This window comes from Lissotriton vulgaris, chromosome 10 (genome assembly GCF_964263255.1).
Source record: "Lissotriton vulgaris chromosome 10, aLisVul1.2, whole genome shotgun sequence".
Taxonomy (NCBI): Eukaryota; Metazoa; Chordata; class Amphibia; order Caudata; family Salamandridae; genus Lissotriton; species Lissotriton vulgaris.
The window spans coordinates 1,045,829,577-1,045,846,472 of NC_141698.1; the positions used below are offsets into that span (position 1 = coordinate 1,045,829,577).

A 16,896-nucleotide genomic window follows, 5' to 3' on the forward strand; every position below is an offset into this window, starting at 1 on the left:
ACCATCAGTGTCATCGTTGTTGTCTTCGTCGACGAAGAGGCTGTCGACAGCACCTACCCTGACACCATCATCGACGACGAGGTAGAAGTCAAGGTCGACGAACCAGGCACCTTAAACGACGACTGAGTCATCAACGTCGATGCCGCTACCGACGACAGTCCTGTCGACGGAGCCAAAGAAACAGCGGAAGCCTTCAAAGAAGTAATCGTCGTTGACGTATCTGTTTTTGTCGTCGACGGATGCAGTTTTCTCTCCGGCATGGTCACTGGAATGACTGCAATTTATTTTTCAACAGTTTTTTCCTTTTTGGACGGAGAAGTTATAGAAACCTCCTTTTTGTCCTTAGTGGCCGTCACCAATCCAGCAGTCTGTCCTAGCCTCTCCTTTTCACTTCCGTGAGGAGATTTAATGGGACTAGCCCTCTCAGACCTGTCAGAGATCTTATGAGGGGCCTTGATAGGGGGCTCAGCCGAAGAAGAAGGAGGAGACCTACCCCTCTTCTTGGATCTCCGAGATGAAGACATAGATGTTGAATCTTCTTCATCCGATGAGAGCACCTCCTTCCGAGTCTTCATCTTCTGAAGCCAGGTCAATAGTCGGCCTTCCCTGTCTCGGAACGTTTTGGTAGAGAAGGTTCTACAAATCTTGCAGTCTGTGGCCTTGTGGTCCGGGTATAAGCAATAAATACAGCTTTCATGCTTATCTTCAACAAAAAGCCTCTTTTTCCCACAAGATGCACAGGACCTGAATAAGGCCTTCTTCTCCTTGTCAGACATTTTGTTTGTAGATGAAAAGTTGAGAAAAAAGTAGAATGGAATGAAAAACTGAGCAGAGCTCAGTGGAGACTCCCTAGCACAACGTGCGGTAGAAAAATCTGAGGCTCTGAGCTCTCTCAGGAAGGTTCCAAGGGGTGAGGCTGTTCTGATTGGTCCTTGCAGAAAGTTTGGGCTCTTTTACACAAAGAGGGTGATATGCTACAAAATGAGATGAGGCCTAGGCCTAATTTCTCTTTTGTTTCTATGATTATGTTATTTCTTTATTTACCAAGGATCCCATTCCGACGACGGGGAATGATACAAAGCATGGGAACCTATGAAAGTTCCAATACTGGGGTAAACACGCCTGGGCAGTGATCACAAATTTTAAACCCGGGGTTGTACCCCCCTATTTATCAAGTACATTTGCACTCTTTTTGAAAAGAAAGTTTTTGGCTCTAAGGATGGGTGAATGTTTTTTTTTTTAATGAATTTGCCAGAAAGGCGCAACCAGATTATCACATTCATTGTAGGCTGTGCGGCTACCATACCAAAGGATTGGAACACAGTTTGCCTATGTCCCGCAATGCTCACCGTCAGAAGTTTTTTACTGCCTTAAGAATGGAATAGACTCGGAATTCGATCATGCTGCCAAGCCATAATAGCAGCTTTAAACCCGAGCAACACGAAGCTGAACATCGGATTAACAAAACTTGTGACCAAGGTGCTAAAATAGTTGGAAGCCATCAATGTTCCCAACCACTTCTCATTACGGCAGTGTGGCACCCCATCTCTGGGTTCAGTAACTGTTCTCCGACTACACAAAACCGGCTGACCCTAAACTGGCCCTTCAGTGGAACATTACCTCTCCGGAGTTCCAATGTACAATGCAAATCTTGGATTTCTGTGTAATTTTATATACTGTTTTTTCTTTTAAAGAATATGCTGCAATTGTTTTTATATTGGAAGGGTTTTTAACCACATAACAATAAAGCCTTTTACGCTATACTTTTTGAGGGAAGTACAATTGTTCAGACTTCAGCCACAGAACTGAAGGATAACACTATACATGTGAAACCTACCTGCAGTAAAAAAAAATGGACTCATTAGGCAACAAGGTTTTCTTGTATGGGAGTCTCGACTTCAGGTCTTGCTATCAAACATACCAGCAAGCAAGTTGTAAGCACCCCCTAGAACGATTGGTAAATCCTACTTTTCGGATCTTAAAGGTCCTGTCACAAACTCCTATAGGATGACATGGACCCCCTCAAAAAAGCAGTGGAAGCCATTGTCTGTCTGGTGAATAAGCGTACGAGTCTGTAGAAGTTCTTAAGTAGAGTGACACAATAAACATAGCTCCAGGACTGCATTTCTCTCACAAATTTCATGGGTAGAAACTGAATTTTCAAGGGGCATGGCCACCAGTGACTCCGTAACCATTTTGAAACCCAATAGGGTTAAGGGTCTGGTAGGAGATGGGCTGAGTAAAGTTTTTTTCCCCTTCTCTTACACCTTACCTGCCACAAATACACTCAGATTCCTCTTGCAGATTAAATCATGTGATCCATGTTGGAGACTGGGTGGAAGCTTTTGTTCCCAAACGTGCCTGTGGGCTTTGCAGAAAAGATTAGTCTCCCAACCGCCACCCACTCCCCTTCAACCTCCCCCAACACATTTTGATGTTCCCTCCTTTAATAGAAGATGGTTTGAGTGAAGAGGTATTTTCTTGAGTTCACATTGCCACTTGTCACCGCTAACAGTTTTCAGAAAGGCTATTGTGCCCTCTTGAGAAGGGCTTCTATTTTAATGTATCGTCCTCTGGAGGACTGCCTTATCAGACAGAGTAGGCAACTGCACAATTCTCAGTCAGCCTGTAATTTTGAAAATGGCCTTCTAGACTCAAATTACGACTATTTATGTCAGTACAGTTAAGGACACATCTTCTGTGGGCTTTTCTAACCTTAGTGTAGGTGTCAGTTTTTAATACATGGTCTTGTTAGTCAAGAAAAAGCAAACTTAATAAGATTTATTTTGGACTTGATGGAGTGGTACACCTATCTTGTGCAGCAGAATTATCTTTGAAGGAGACAACATCAATGAGCTTTTCATGGTCAGTGATCCCAGATCCATGAAGAATTGAAGCCTAAGGTTTTTCTCGATCCTCTGGTAATACAGGACTTGCAATGGTGAAGTGTTCAGAATACTGTCTGAAGGGCAAGCAGTTTCAATCTCCTTAGCTGGATTTGACCACAATTACAAAGACTTGCCTTAAATGTTCTAAGGTCTCACAAAGTTAAGGTGCTTCACATAAAGGTTTTGGAGTAAAGATCAACGGAGCAGGTATTTAAGGCTTTCCTTCTTCAATACAGTGTAAGGAGGTTCTCCTACCGAACCCCACCACTGCGATTTGGTACCTGATCAAGCAAGGAGAGGAGAAACTAATTGCCTTTACAGTGGAGCTCTGGACGCTGACATGTGTGTAGACTGAGTAGTTGGTCTGTTAACCCCTCACCTAGCACGTAAGAATTAACAGAAAGTAGACTACCGCAGGTGGCTTTCTGTGAAAAGCCTTCAATGACAATTAATTTGGGGTGTAGCACACCATTTTCAGAAACTGGAGGTTCTGCATAAGAAACCTTCGCTAAACGTGAACAAGTTTCAGTCTATCTTTCTACTCTATCTGGACAAAATAACGGAAAACTGAATCTTCTTAATTGCAGACTTTTGTTGAAGAGCGCCATATACTCAAATCTTATCTGGTCCGTGTTCGAGCCTGCAGACGCATGAACCTGGGGTTTGTTCTGTTTTGAACAAACTATGTGGGAGGAGAGATGGCAGTGGTGTAGGAGCACTGTTATTGTAAGATCTTTCAGCAGCTTTTGACAAAATCTACCAGTCATTCCTTATCACTAGACTTGCTGATATGGGATTTGCTGGAAGCACCCCAGCATGGCCAACGCCCTATCTTGAAGACCAAATACAATTAATTGCATTCCCACCTTTTTGTTCTTTCTCTAATGATCTTGTATTGATCCCTACCACTCAGGGCACCATATAATATCTTCTCCTGTTTATTATATAGATCTATCCCTTGGTAAAATTACTTTATTGTTTCAGGGCACAATTTTAAATGTATGTGGATGATACCAAGCTGATCTTTGGGCTATTAAGCCATTCAGAGCAGGACATCCAAACCATCACCCAGTTTGCCACTCAATCACGCAGTGTTGGATGTCACCAGAATTTTTAAGCAAACACTACAACAAAAAAAAGAGATCCTTACCACCATACAAGATTTAACCAATTGGTGTGCCTCATTTTGGCCGCAAACCAGGGGCTCTTCCGCTCCTCGGCAGCCTCAGTCTGCAGTTTGGGCATCCATGTATAGTCCAAACAATCCCCGATTCCTGAGGTTAATATAGTTGCCAATATACACTTCCTCCACCTGAGGATGCTAATAAGAATCCTAACATATAAGGTTATAGTCAACAGCATGTCTATGTGACTAATGCTCAGTCAACTCACACTGGACTATGGTAATTTAATCTACCGAGCTGCTTGAAATAAAGATTTTCATCGTCTACAGCTGGTACAGAATGCTGCTGTGTGGCTGGTTACCAGCTTGTCTATAAGACAATGCATCAAATCGACCTTAAAATTACTGCTTTGGGTACCAGTTTATGCCAGGGTCCTATTTTAAGTGATTGTACACAAAGTAATGTATCTTAACTCACATCAAATGTGAGTATTGAATCATGGATTCAACATTTTTCCATTATTTTTGACTCAGATAATAGACCGGCCTCCTATGGAGAAGGCTGGCCCATCATAGCCTTAAATATCACCATAGATGAGGTTATGGTTAGTATAAGAGCCAGTAAGGGAGGGAAGGCCCAGGGACCTGATGGGGTACCCATAGACGTGTATAAGATCGCCCCGGAGATTTGGGGCCCATTGCTGGTTAAGATCTTTAATGCAGCTGTTTGCTGCAAAATACCACCTACTTGGGCGGAATCAATAATCGTCCCTATCTATAAGAAAGGTGACCGGGGCGACGCCAAAAATTATCGGCCAATATCATTACTGGACTCATCTGTCAAAATTATGAGTCGGGTCCTTTTAGTCAGACTAGAGGAATGGGCAGAGACTAATGAGATTTTAACTAACTGTCAGTTTGGTTTCAGAAAAGGTCGTGGCACCATTGAGCAGTGCTTGAATTTAGAACTTTTGGTAGGGAAATATACCCAGGCCAAAAAAGGGTCACTTTATTCATGTTTTGCTGACCTAAGCAGCGCTTTCGATATGGTAGACCACGCTATACTATGGGCTAAACTGATTGAAATGGGAGCCCCCAAAGGTATAGTCTACTTTCTGGCCCGCCTGTACGAAAAACTTAGCACCAGTGTTCGATATGGACCTAATGGGGAGTGTACGAATAAGTTCAGGATAGGGAGGGGAATTAGGCAGGGGTGTGTTTTAGCACCTCTGCTTTTTACCCTCTTCATAAATGAGGTGGATTCTGTCCTGCAGACAGTTACGGCGGACGTCCCTAGAGTTAACAACCTTAACATCCCTGTGTTACTCTATGCGGAGGACGCCGTGCTGTTGTCCAGGACTCCTCTGGGTCTCCAACGCTTGATGGACAGCTTTGTGCAATTCATCAAAAACAGGAAACTGGTGATCAATAAATCGAAAACATATGTGATGGAGTGTGGGCCTGGACGAGCTAAAACGAAAGGTAATTCCCATTATTTTATAGATGGCGAACCGGTCCAAAAAGTTGACAATTTTTGCTACTTGGGGATCACTTTTTCAAAAAATGGTAGCTGGGATAATGAACATAAAGCTGTTAAAACAAAGATGACCAGGTGTGCTAATGGGGTCTTCGTATTCGCCAAGAAATTGGGGAATAGACGTATTAAAGACATGTTAAAAATGTATCAATCTAGATGTCTTTCTGCAGCCCTTTATGGGGCAGGTGTATGGGGTGTGTCATCAGCCGGGAGCCTTCAGGTAGAGGAGAATAATTTCCTGAAAAGGCTCCTGGGTCTACCCAAATCTACCTCCAATAACTTGGTTCATAAGGAAACAGGGACTCAATTCCTGAACGATATGATTATGTTAAGACCCTTATTACTGTGGCGCTCTGTTTGGCTGAGTGATGGCACCTCATTGAATAGAGCCATTATCGAGGATTGCCTTTCTTTGGACCAGCATTTAAAGATCCATTGGATTAAATATATTATTGAATGTTTCCAAAAGGTTTTTGGGTTTAATGTGATCAATGACCAATATTGTGCCAATGATATCTCTAAATCAAATTTGAAAATTACCTTTTTGAATTATTGTAACGAGAGGCATTTTTTGGAGGAATCTAAATTATCCACATGTAAACTGTACAATAGCATGAACGACTTTATTGGATTTCATCCATACTTGACACAGGTAACCAGAGTTTCGCACCAGTTAGTACTAACCAGAATGAGGATGGGAATAGTACATTATCTTGTTGCGTGCCCTAATGTAAAAATGCGCCCTAACGGACCCTGTGCATGTGATAATAATGCGGAACAGAGCACTACGCACTTTCTTTTATCATGCCAATTGTATAATGAACTACGGAAAATCTTCCTAAAGCCTATGTTGAAAAGATTTGGAGTAAGAACGATTATGGACTCTATGAACCTGCTTTTTAATCTGCACCATCCGGACATTTGCTTTTTTATTACTACTTTCCTGCTTAAGGCAATTAGCGCCAGGAAAAGTATGTGTTTTTAATCATTTTAAATATTTATTCCATCCCCCTCTGGTTAATATATGTATTTTGTGTTTCTTTTTTTTTTAATGAAATGTTTGTATTTGTAACTGTATGTGCTTTTATGGACATGTTTTTTATGTTCCGAATAAAGCTTTATGAATTGAATTTAATTGAATTGGGTGGGGAAACCTAAATCAACAGCATTCCACACTATGAACAGATACGTGTTTTTATTGTGTATGAGTGTAGATACATATGCTAAGCAAAGACTCCGTTTCCTAGCAGGAAGATGATGCAGATGCTTGGAACAACGTTTTTAACACAGCCTGGCTAAACTGTGCTAGAATATCCACACAGTAGTGTTTAGTGAACGTTTGCGGTGTTGATCAAGTGGTAGGTTTTCGGATGTTGGCTAGAAGGATCTTACACAGGAAAGCCATTGGGGCACCCTTTTTGCTCATGGAGAGTGTTCTGGGGGGGGCAGAAGTAGTATTAGCAAGTCTAGATGCACTAATCCATCTAGCAATTCCTTTGGGGTCGTTTGTAGGGCTCAGCAAAGGCTACAAAAAGTTGGTCTATTTTGTGAAAGGACTTAGTTTTGTCAATATGGCACACAAGCACCCTTTAATATACATCAGCAAGGTGGTTAAAGCGGTTAGGCAAGCTACCTTCCATGAGAAAAGTGCAAGTTACAGGAGTGGAAGGGCTCAAAGAGTGGACCCATGAGTGTGTGAGGACTATGTTGAGATACCACACACGGGCAGAAAGCATTCTCTTGAGCTCGTCCACGAATGCCTTGACCACATGGATTTTGTAGAGGGATGAATGGTCCCAATTTTGCATACACATTCTCTGCAGCTATGTGTAAGTGTAGGGAGGTGTATGCTAAGCCTGTCTTTTGCAACTGTAAAAGGTAGCAAATAATATCTTGTACAGACTTATTAAAGGGATTTGGATTATTTGCTTTGAGATCCAGTACTGGACAAATGTTTTGCATTTGACAGCGTAGCAAGCACAAGCAGTGGGTTTACACATCTCAAATAGTATAGGCATACACAACTCTGGGGAGGTTGAGATAACCAAGACCTAGGACCTCTGGTGCCTGTATGGGTTCAGGGTGTTTGAGCAGACCCTAAAGTTAGGTGACCAGGTATGGTTTCAGCAGCAGTAGCATGGACTACTCGGATTAACTGGCCTAAGTTGGGGATCACTCAGATGACTGTCATGGTCACCTGGAACCTTGTCATTACTATGGGATGAGGAAGAGGAAAAATGAAGGTAAATATTCTTGACCAATTCATTCACAGTGCATTGCCCATAGCATTTGGCATTTTGCGTTTGTGGAGGTGGCAAAGAGGCTGATGGTTGGGGAGGCGGGGGCGCCCCTATGGAAGTACCCGTGGACAACTCATGGGTGGTGTTCCTACTGATGGACTTGTATATGCGTCCTGCTGAGCCAATCCACAAAGTCATTGTCCACCAATGGCAAATGCTCTGCAAATGGGTGGATCTTGTTGTGGACTGCCCAATAGCAGATGATCTGAACGAGTACAAAGTGCTGTAGAGAGCGAGTCTCCCCTTCTTTCGAAATGTAATATATAGTGATACCGTGGTCTGCTTTATGAGGACTCTTTTCCCCCTAAGAAAAGTTAGAAGAAAGTTTCCAGGGCTGGACGGACTGCCTGGAGTTCGAGATAGTTGATGCAACGGAACTGGTGCTGGGGAGTCCAGGTGCCTTGGAGAATGGAGTCACTGAGGTGCGCTTCCCACCCCAACATTGAGGTGTCAGTAGGTATGGTCTCTTGCAGAAGAGGATCAAGGAAAGACCGGGTGAGCAACAGGTTGTTGCCGCTCCACTAACATAGACAGAGCTGAGTATTGTCATTTACCAACACTAGATAGCCCTGTTGGCCTTAATCCTCTCACCACTGACTTGGAAGTCACTCTTGAAGTGGACACGTGCAGTCTTGTATGCATCACTATTACTATACATGAAACCATCACCCTCAACACTTTCATTAGAGTTCTTACTGTAAGAGGATGTCCTGTCTGCCTCTGCTGCCACATTTTCAATGTTTAGGATGGAGTCGAGGAATGGTTGGATTTGTTGGGGCTGGAACCTTTTGACATCGATTGTGAATCCTAGAATGTGGAGTATGTACATTGCTATCTCATGTGTGCTAGCTGCTGCTTTTTATCAGCCAGTCGAAGCATGGAAAGAAGGGTAAGGTGATTCTGTGCTGATACCATTGACAGGCCTTTGTAAACATGTAAATATCCTTGGAGCCGTAGTGACTCAGAAGAGAGACTAAACTGGTACTGTTGTCCAATTAGAAAACAATACAGAAAAGGCCCACTGTTGCTATTTTTGGAAATCATAAAAACAGATGCATTACAGTTCGTTTAGTGTGTCTTGTCCCTTACACACAGGTTGCTATAGAATTTGCATAAATACATTTTTTTAAATGGCAGACAAGGGGGGTGCAATAGTCCGGCAGAACAAACAAGACTATGAAACAAATAGTTAAGACTCTTAGGGGACGGGGTTAGGAAACATCATTGAAGATTAATTGTCCCAACTCTGCCTCTTCAAACACGAAACAGATTTCCTGAAGGTCAAATAATTCAGGACCCAGTTATTGTTGCAACTAACCTAGGAACCATAAGAAAAATACTACACCACCAGGGCACGCAATAGTATCAGTAACAGGATCACTCCTAGAGCCCTGGTCAACATTAGGTGACTATTTTCTAAAATCTTTGGTCCAAAAATAAAAAGCAAAACTATTTACTTAAAAGATACCAAGGATCTCCTGAACAAACTCGAGGACCTATTATTTGATCTTAAAACTGAGCTTCTCATGGGCCTAGATATTAAAGGTCTCTATACAATCATACCTCAAAATAAAAAGCTCAAGAGTAACTGAAAAGCTTTTATATGAACATGATAGGGATACGAGGGCGAGGCTAATTGGCAGACGCGTGAATCAGCTGCTCCGCACTAGCCCAGATCTTACCCTGGCAATGCTCCCACCCTGCGTTCTATCGACCCTAGGGATGGCGAGCAATGGTGAACAGATGTCCCAGATGCCCATGCGACCTGTTATTGACCAGCTAAGTTGGGCCAGCTGGCGAAAATGGCGGCAGAGTCTACACAAGCCTAGTGAGGCCTAGGCTGTGCGTAGCCTACTTCCAACTAAGGCCCGCATCAGCTCTAGTGGGCGGAGTGCGCCGTGCCGAGCTGCGGTGCAGTGAGGTGAGAGGAGGCTGTTGTCTGTGCGAGGGGAGGCTGTGATAGGGCCGAGGGGAGGCTGTGATTGGGCCGAGGGGAGGCTGTGATTGGGCCGAGGGGAGGCTGTGATTGGGCCGCACGGAGCATAAGTGTCCCCCCCCCTCCCTCGGAGAGAACTGGAATGGTTTGACCTGGGCGCGACATGCCCCAGATCCTCGAGCGAATGGGGTGGCCTAGCAGGAAGAGAGTGAGGCAGGACTCCGTTCCCGATGGAGACACCTTGGGGGAATCCCGCAATCATGAGGTGCAGATGCCACAGCACATAAGATTGGGCCAAGCACAAGCCCTGGTGGGCCCAGAGTTCGCCTTTCTGCCCTGGTCACCAGTGGACCTCTGAACGTGGAAGTGACTTGTAGGGGCAGCCAAAAAGCCCCACCCCCTCTCTGACCCACACAGCCCCAGGCTTACAGCCTGTGCTGTTGGAGCCCACCAGAGACACTGAATTGCAGCTGGAAACCCCAGATCCAACGTCGCTTCCACTGCAGTCGCAACTAGATAGAATCCTGGGCGCCATTACGGACACCAAGGCAGGGCTTCTACGTGCTGATCATCAAACTCTCAGACAAGTTTAAGAGTGCGGAGGCAAGGGGGAGTGGCCAGCCGGCTAAGATGACGGATGCACTCTAAGCGAGCTTTGCATCTTGGCACCGTAATCTGAAGACATTGATGAGCTCACACAGCCACTCATCATTTTAAACAGAGCTTACAATGTGTCTGCAGATGCGGAATGCTTGAGATTAAGTTAGGGTGTTGTTGGGAGGTGAAGCAGGGCTTGAAGACCCAGCGACACAGGGTGCAGGACCAACGTCCTGCTGCTTCCACTGGGGCGCAGATATGGAGCCTGTGGTCATGCCGACGCAAGTCCTGCAACAGGGTGAGCGAGTGCACCATCCACATAGCCTGGCAGTCCTGTTGTGGAAGACCCTCCCTGAAGGCCACGAAGCTTGGAGCACGCAGGACATGACTGACTCGCTGCACCGCAACACTAACAGAAGCGGCCGAGAAAGGCACCAAACTCCTGAGGAACTGGGCGGTGACTGTGCCATCCCGCTCCCCCATCAGTGACACCGAGATTCCGAGACCCGCCGTGCGACCACTGTGGGAACTGCTCCCCATCGCACGGACACGCATTGTAGCGGCCCAGGAGTCGGTCCGAAGCCTCATGCTCGGAGGCTCAGGTGAAGAGAGTGGGGAGGCAGGCAGTGGTATCATCAGAGGACCGTGTCGGGCCAAGGCCTGCAACAACTGAAGGCCTGAGCAAACAACATCACACACGTCAAGGCTCCTGCATCAGTGAGGGGGCCAAAGTGAGTCACAAAGGCAGATGCCCACATTCGCCAGCTATCCTCCAATACGGACCTGCTGGCCATACTGGACTCCACATATGCACAACACAGATTTGGACCTCCTGAGAGGGGCACGCTGTCTTGGAGAAGAGTGGTCGGGGCACGAGGGCCATACTGGGCCTAGGCCCACAATCACCATATGCTGCTTCAAATACTAAAGCTCAAGGAGGAACGCCGGCGTGTGGCGCCGGGGCAAACAGCACTGTTGTGAGTACTCGCCCCATAACGAGACACCCTCAATACCAGCAGGCGCATCAGCTAACAAACTAATATTAAAGGAAACGCCAGGATTGAGCCTAATCTAACATTAATACAGCCTGAAGCCTTCCTTTCTGCAAGCCTAATGCACACTGCCTCACAATGGGTAGGCAACATGGGGGGGGGGGAAGCGATAACCCTTTCACAGTCAAGTCAAGTCAAGTCATGAAATTTATATAGCGCACTACATACCCAGAGGGTTTCAAGGCGCTTAGGAAGGGGAGGATGATTATTTGTCAAAAATCCACGTTTTAAGCTGTTTTCTGAACGCTAGGTGATTCTGGGTGAGGCGAAGGTAAGCGGGGAGTGAGTTCCATGTTCTGGCAGCCAGGCATGAAAAGGATCTGCCTCCCATGGTGGTCTTGTTGATGCGAGGTACAGTGGCGAGGGCTTGGCTGGAAGAGCGAAGTTGGCGGGAGGGGGTGTAGAAGGACAGTCGAGAGTTGAGGCAATCTGGTCCGATGTCGTAGAGTGATTTGTGTGCGTGGGTAAGCAGACGGAAAGTAATCCTCTTATTGACGGGTAGCCAGTGGAGGTCCTTGAGGTGACCAGAGATGTGTTCGTTGCGTGGGATGTCTAATATGAGCCTGGCTGAGGCGTTTTGGATTCGTTGTAGTTTCTTCTGGAGTTTAGCGGTGGTACCTGCGTAGAGGGTGTTTCCGTAGTCCAGTCGGCTCGTGACCAGGGCATGGGTGACTGTTTTCCTTGTTTCGGTGGGGATCCAGCGAAAAGTTTTTCTGAGCATGCGAAGAATGTTAAAGCAGGAAGAGGATACGGCGCTGACTTGTCTGTTCATAGAGAGTGAAGAATCCAGGATGACGCCAAGGTTCCGTGCGTGGTCTGTCGGGATGGGTGCATTTCCGAGGGCTTCCGGCCACCAGGAGTCGTCCCATGCAGAGGGGAATTTACCTAAGATGAGGACTTCTGTTTTGTCTGAGTTCAGTTTCAGACGGCTTTGTTTCATCCATTCGGCGACTTCTTTCATTCCTTCGTGTAGGTTAGTTTTGGCGGTGCTGGGGTCCTTGGTGAGAGATAGGATCAGTTGAGTGTCATCCGCGTAAGAGATGATGTTGAGGTTGTGTTGGCGGGCGATGGCCGCGAGGGGGCTCATGTATACGTTGAAGAGGGTGGGGCTGAGTGAAGATCCTTGTGGTACGCCGCAGATGATTTCAGAGGCTTCGGACTTGAATGGTGGGAGGCGGACTCTCTGGGTTCTTCCGGTGAGGAACGAGGTGATCCATTCCAGTGCCTTTCCTTGGATTCCGATGTTTCTGAGGCGTTGTAAAAGGGTGCTGTGGCAGACTGTGTCGAAGGCTGCAGAGAGGTCGAGGAGGATGAGGGCGACTGTGTCTCCATTGTCCAGTAGGGTTCGAATGTCGTCTGTTGCTGCGATGAGGGCGGTCTCAGTGCTGTGTTTGGCTCGGAAGCCAGATTGTGAGGGGTCGAGTGATTTGTTGGCTTCGAGGAAGGCGGCGAGCTGGTTGTTGACAGCTTTCTCGATGACTTTGGCCGGGAATGGAAGAAGCGAGATGGGGCGGTAGTTTTTGAGTTCGGTGGGGTCTGCTGTTGGTTTTTTCAGAAGGGCGGTGAGTTCAGCGTGTTTCCAGTCTTCTGGGAAGGTAGCGGAGTTGAAGGAACAGTTGATGACGTCTCGGAGGTGCGGAGCTATGACGGAGTCTGCTTTGTTGAAGATGTGGTGAGGGCATGGGTCTGTGGGGGATCCAGAGTGGATGGAATTCATCAGGCGGATGGTGTCCTCAGTGGAGATTGGGTTCCAGGCGTTAAGGGTGTTAACGAGGGGAAGATGGTCGGCTGATGGTAGGGTGGGTTGGCTTCCGGGTTGGTTGTCAAAGCTGTTGTGGATGTCAGCAATCTTGTTGTGGAAAAAAGAGGCTAGGGAATCGCAGAGGGTTTGAGAGGGGGTGATGTCGTTGGAGTTGGCCGAGGGGTTGGAAAATTCCTTGACGATGTTGAAAAGTTCCTTGCTGTTGTGGGCGTTGTTGTCAAGTCGATCCTTGAATGCTGTTTTCTTGGCTTTTCGGATCAGTTGGTGGTGAGTACGGATGGCGCTTTTGAAGGCGTCTTTGGTGTTGACACCATTGCCTCCCACCCAGACCATGAAGCAAGACAGCCTGACGCGGTAGTGTCTCTTGTACTGGGTACAAGGCTAGACTAGGTGCTTAAAGCAGCAGAACGAATGGGAACCTTCCTGGCGCAAACACGCACCTCGGTGGAAGACGGTATGGACAAAATCAGTGGACATCACTCTGCTACATGATGATCACCACAAACTTGCTGACAAAGTGCGTGACATGTAAATTGAATTTGGGGAGGACCGTCCAGCTACCAAAAACACAACCGCTATTCTACACGACCTGTCAAAACGAGTCCACCTGCTGGAGTGTCGGGCTGAAGCCTCGGGGGGCGCTCCAGCAGGAACAACATTTGTGTTGTGGAACTGCCTGAAGGGGCGGAAGGCATTGATGCAGTAAATTACACGGAACATTGGCTACAGAGCCTACTTCCGCCTGACTCCCTCTCCCCCTTCTTTGTGGTTGAGAGGGTGCATCGCGTACCGGTGTCGCGCCTTCCTCTTCCGACTCCTGAACTTAAAAGACCGCTACACAGTGCTCCGTGAGATCTGCAAGTCAGCAGGAATAGGGATCGACAATGCTGCAGAACTCTCCTTCCCTGACTACGCCATGGGAGTACAGAGAAAAAAGGGGTCAATCCTAGAAGTAAAGAGACAATTGCGAGAACTGGACATCCCATACTCCCTCCTCTTTCCAGTCCGCCTCCGCGACACTTGCAAAAGAAACAATTGATGGGCGGAATGCTGGACATTGCAAACACTCACCCCCATTCACAAGGATCTGGGTTTAATGCATCCTTCTTTTGCTTACCACACCACCCCAGATTGGATCCAGCCATATGCAAATCAGTATTAACCATGTTCGTTGTGGGAACAGTAGAGCCCGAACTGCCAAGCCAGGACCTCCCTGGACAGGAAACCAGCATCCAGGGACCGGTTCCAGGGCATCACCCTTCATCAGCCAGGCTAGCTTGAATCAAGGGGTGTAGTGAGTATGGTACTACACACTTCTTTAACGAGGCAGAGGAAGCTAGTCATGGCTGAAATTCACCAGGTGCGCAGTAAGCACACATGCTGTACACAGCCGCAATTATAATCGCGAGAAGAACCTCGAAAGCACCAAGCATCTGCAACCCCCCACACCGTGCCGCCCCGAACTTGGAACTGGTGATACAGGCTACCCACAACACAGAGCGAGAACTGGATACCTCGCCTGAGCGTTCCCCTAGCAAAGATGACTCATTGATAATATGGCCCTCTGGCCAAGACACGCGGCTGCTCCCAAGCAGAATGCCTCGAACGGCGGATGAACTGTTTTAAGTCATGGACCCTACTGCTTAGCTCACAACACACTACTTAGCACATCCCTGCACATCTCTATGAATCCTGAAGCAACTAGCCTAATCAAATGCACAAATTTAATTTCAGAAGGCACTTACGTGATCCTCATACCGAATATAAGACACTGTGTGCTCATTATGGTGCTTTATCAGGGCCAATATCACAAGCAACGCTGAACAACCCCCCCACCCCCAGAACTCTCAAAGAACCACATTGCTTCGACCCGCAACGCAATCGGTTGCTAGTTGTTGTGGGGCGGTCTTCCGACAGTTTGGGCATACACCTGTTGTACCTCTGCCCTGTCACAGTTCATAATTGTTTTAACATTTAAATTTTTCCTCATCTTTGGTTTCCTCTTTCTTCTATTACTATTGCTTAAAGAACCGCAATATGTTAATTTTTATTGTTTAAGTACCATCAACACATGCAGGTGTGGCCCCCACCTGCAGCCCTTGGACAACACCTCTATCTCTCCCAGGCACCCTCTGCATACACATCCACCCTCACGGATCATGTCGACATTTAACATAATTACTTGGAATTTGAGGGGTAGCACATGCCCGCACATCAGTACAACACCTATGCCTACCTTAAACACAGGTCAACACACATGGCTCTACTGCAAGAAATGCATCTAACATTAACAAAGACTTTGGTATAGGTGGCCCACGCCACAGGCTACTCTTCACACCCTGGAGGGGGGTGGGGGGGGGGGGGGATATTCAAATGGGTGAGACAGGGGACCCGTTCACTGCTGAAGAGTCAGTGATGGATACAAATGGATGTTACATCTTTGTGAGTGGCCGTCTCGGCGGGAGGTGCGTGATACACGATAAATATCCCCAACAGTGATCAGGCATCCATCTGGCACTCCCCGTCCGGAGTGCTGTCGCGCTGGAGCTACCTTTCCTGGCTAATAGGAGGAGACTTCAATGCAGTGTTAGACACTACACTGGGCAGGTCCTTCCCCCCCCTTTTTCATACACAGCAGCATCCTCTAATGCTTAGACACTGGGCGACTGGCTACACCACTGGCACTTAAGAGACCTCTGGCAAGGGCAACACCCCGCAACTATAATATACTCCTATTCCCACCACATGACCTCCATGTGCGCATTGATCGGTTCGTGGGCATGGTAGATTTGCTTTCCAGGTGTTGCTACACAGACTACCTAAGGGGGACACATTCAGACTATAATCCACATCTCCTCCGGTTCTATTGGCCAGGTGTTGGTCGAGTTACGCGAATATGGTTCTTTCAGCCATCGGCACGAGAGGAACGGCTCTTCAGCACAGCCCTGAGCAGTGCTATTCACACTTTCTTTGACACCAACACAGCCTCGAGCACAGATGTGAAATGGGAGGCACACAAAGCGGTTATTTGTGGCCAATGCTTGGGCCTCAGATGGGAAATCCATAAACAACTAGACGAGGAGGTGAGACTTCTTGGGCGGACACTATGTCTGGCATCTGCCGTGATGGGGAGCCCCGTGGGTGCGAAGCGACTGGCCGAGGCGAAACGCAGACACTTGGAATTACTGGAGCGGTTGCGCTGGTCGCTTTCTGGAATGGCTGATAGGACCTGTTGACGCGGCTGCTTTGGTCTAAACACTGCCCTCGTAGAGTGGCCAACTGCTGCACACAAAGAAGGAGATCCATGGTGAATTCATCAAACATTATGCCACATTATACAGCTAGCTTGTCACCATGGAACTGGCCAAGCATGAAGAGCTCCTATCCACTCTACCCGTGCCCACGATCACCCTACAGCAGCAGGCGGAGCTATATGAACCGATCACACTCTGACATCCAAGAGGCCGTCAGAACGCTGGCCACTGGGAAAGCTCCCAGTTCAGACGGACTCCTGGCAGAGTACTACAAGACATATGCCTCTGAGCTGGCCCCGCATCAACTGGCCCTCTACGAGGAGTCACAGGAGGCATCATTGCTCCACCAAATACTGAGGGAATCTCTGCTATCCTTAACCAAACCAGACCGGGACCCTGAACTGCTAGGCTTGTACCGCCCATTGGCCCTTCTCAAAACCTATAAAA

At 47.2% G+C, this 16,896-nt stretch overlaps 1 protein-coding gene across 1 annotated transcript in view; it reads right to left on the reverse strand.

Moving 5' to 3' along the window:
- The window catches only part of TRIM71 (tripartite motif containing 71), a 385,784-nt gene that overhangs the window by 20,636 nt on the left and 348,252 nt on the right, over positions 1-16,896 (reverse strand). The gene's annotated exons all lie outside the window — the stretch shown is intronic.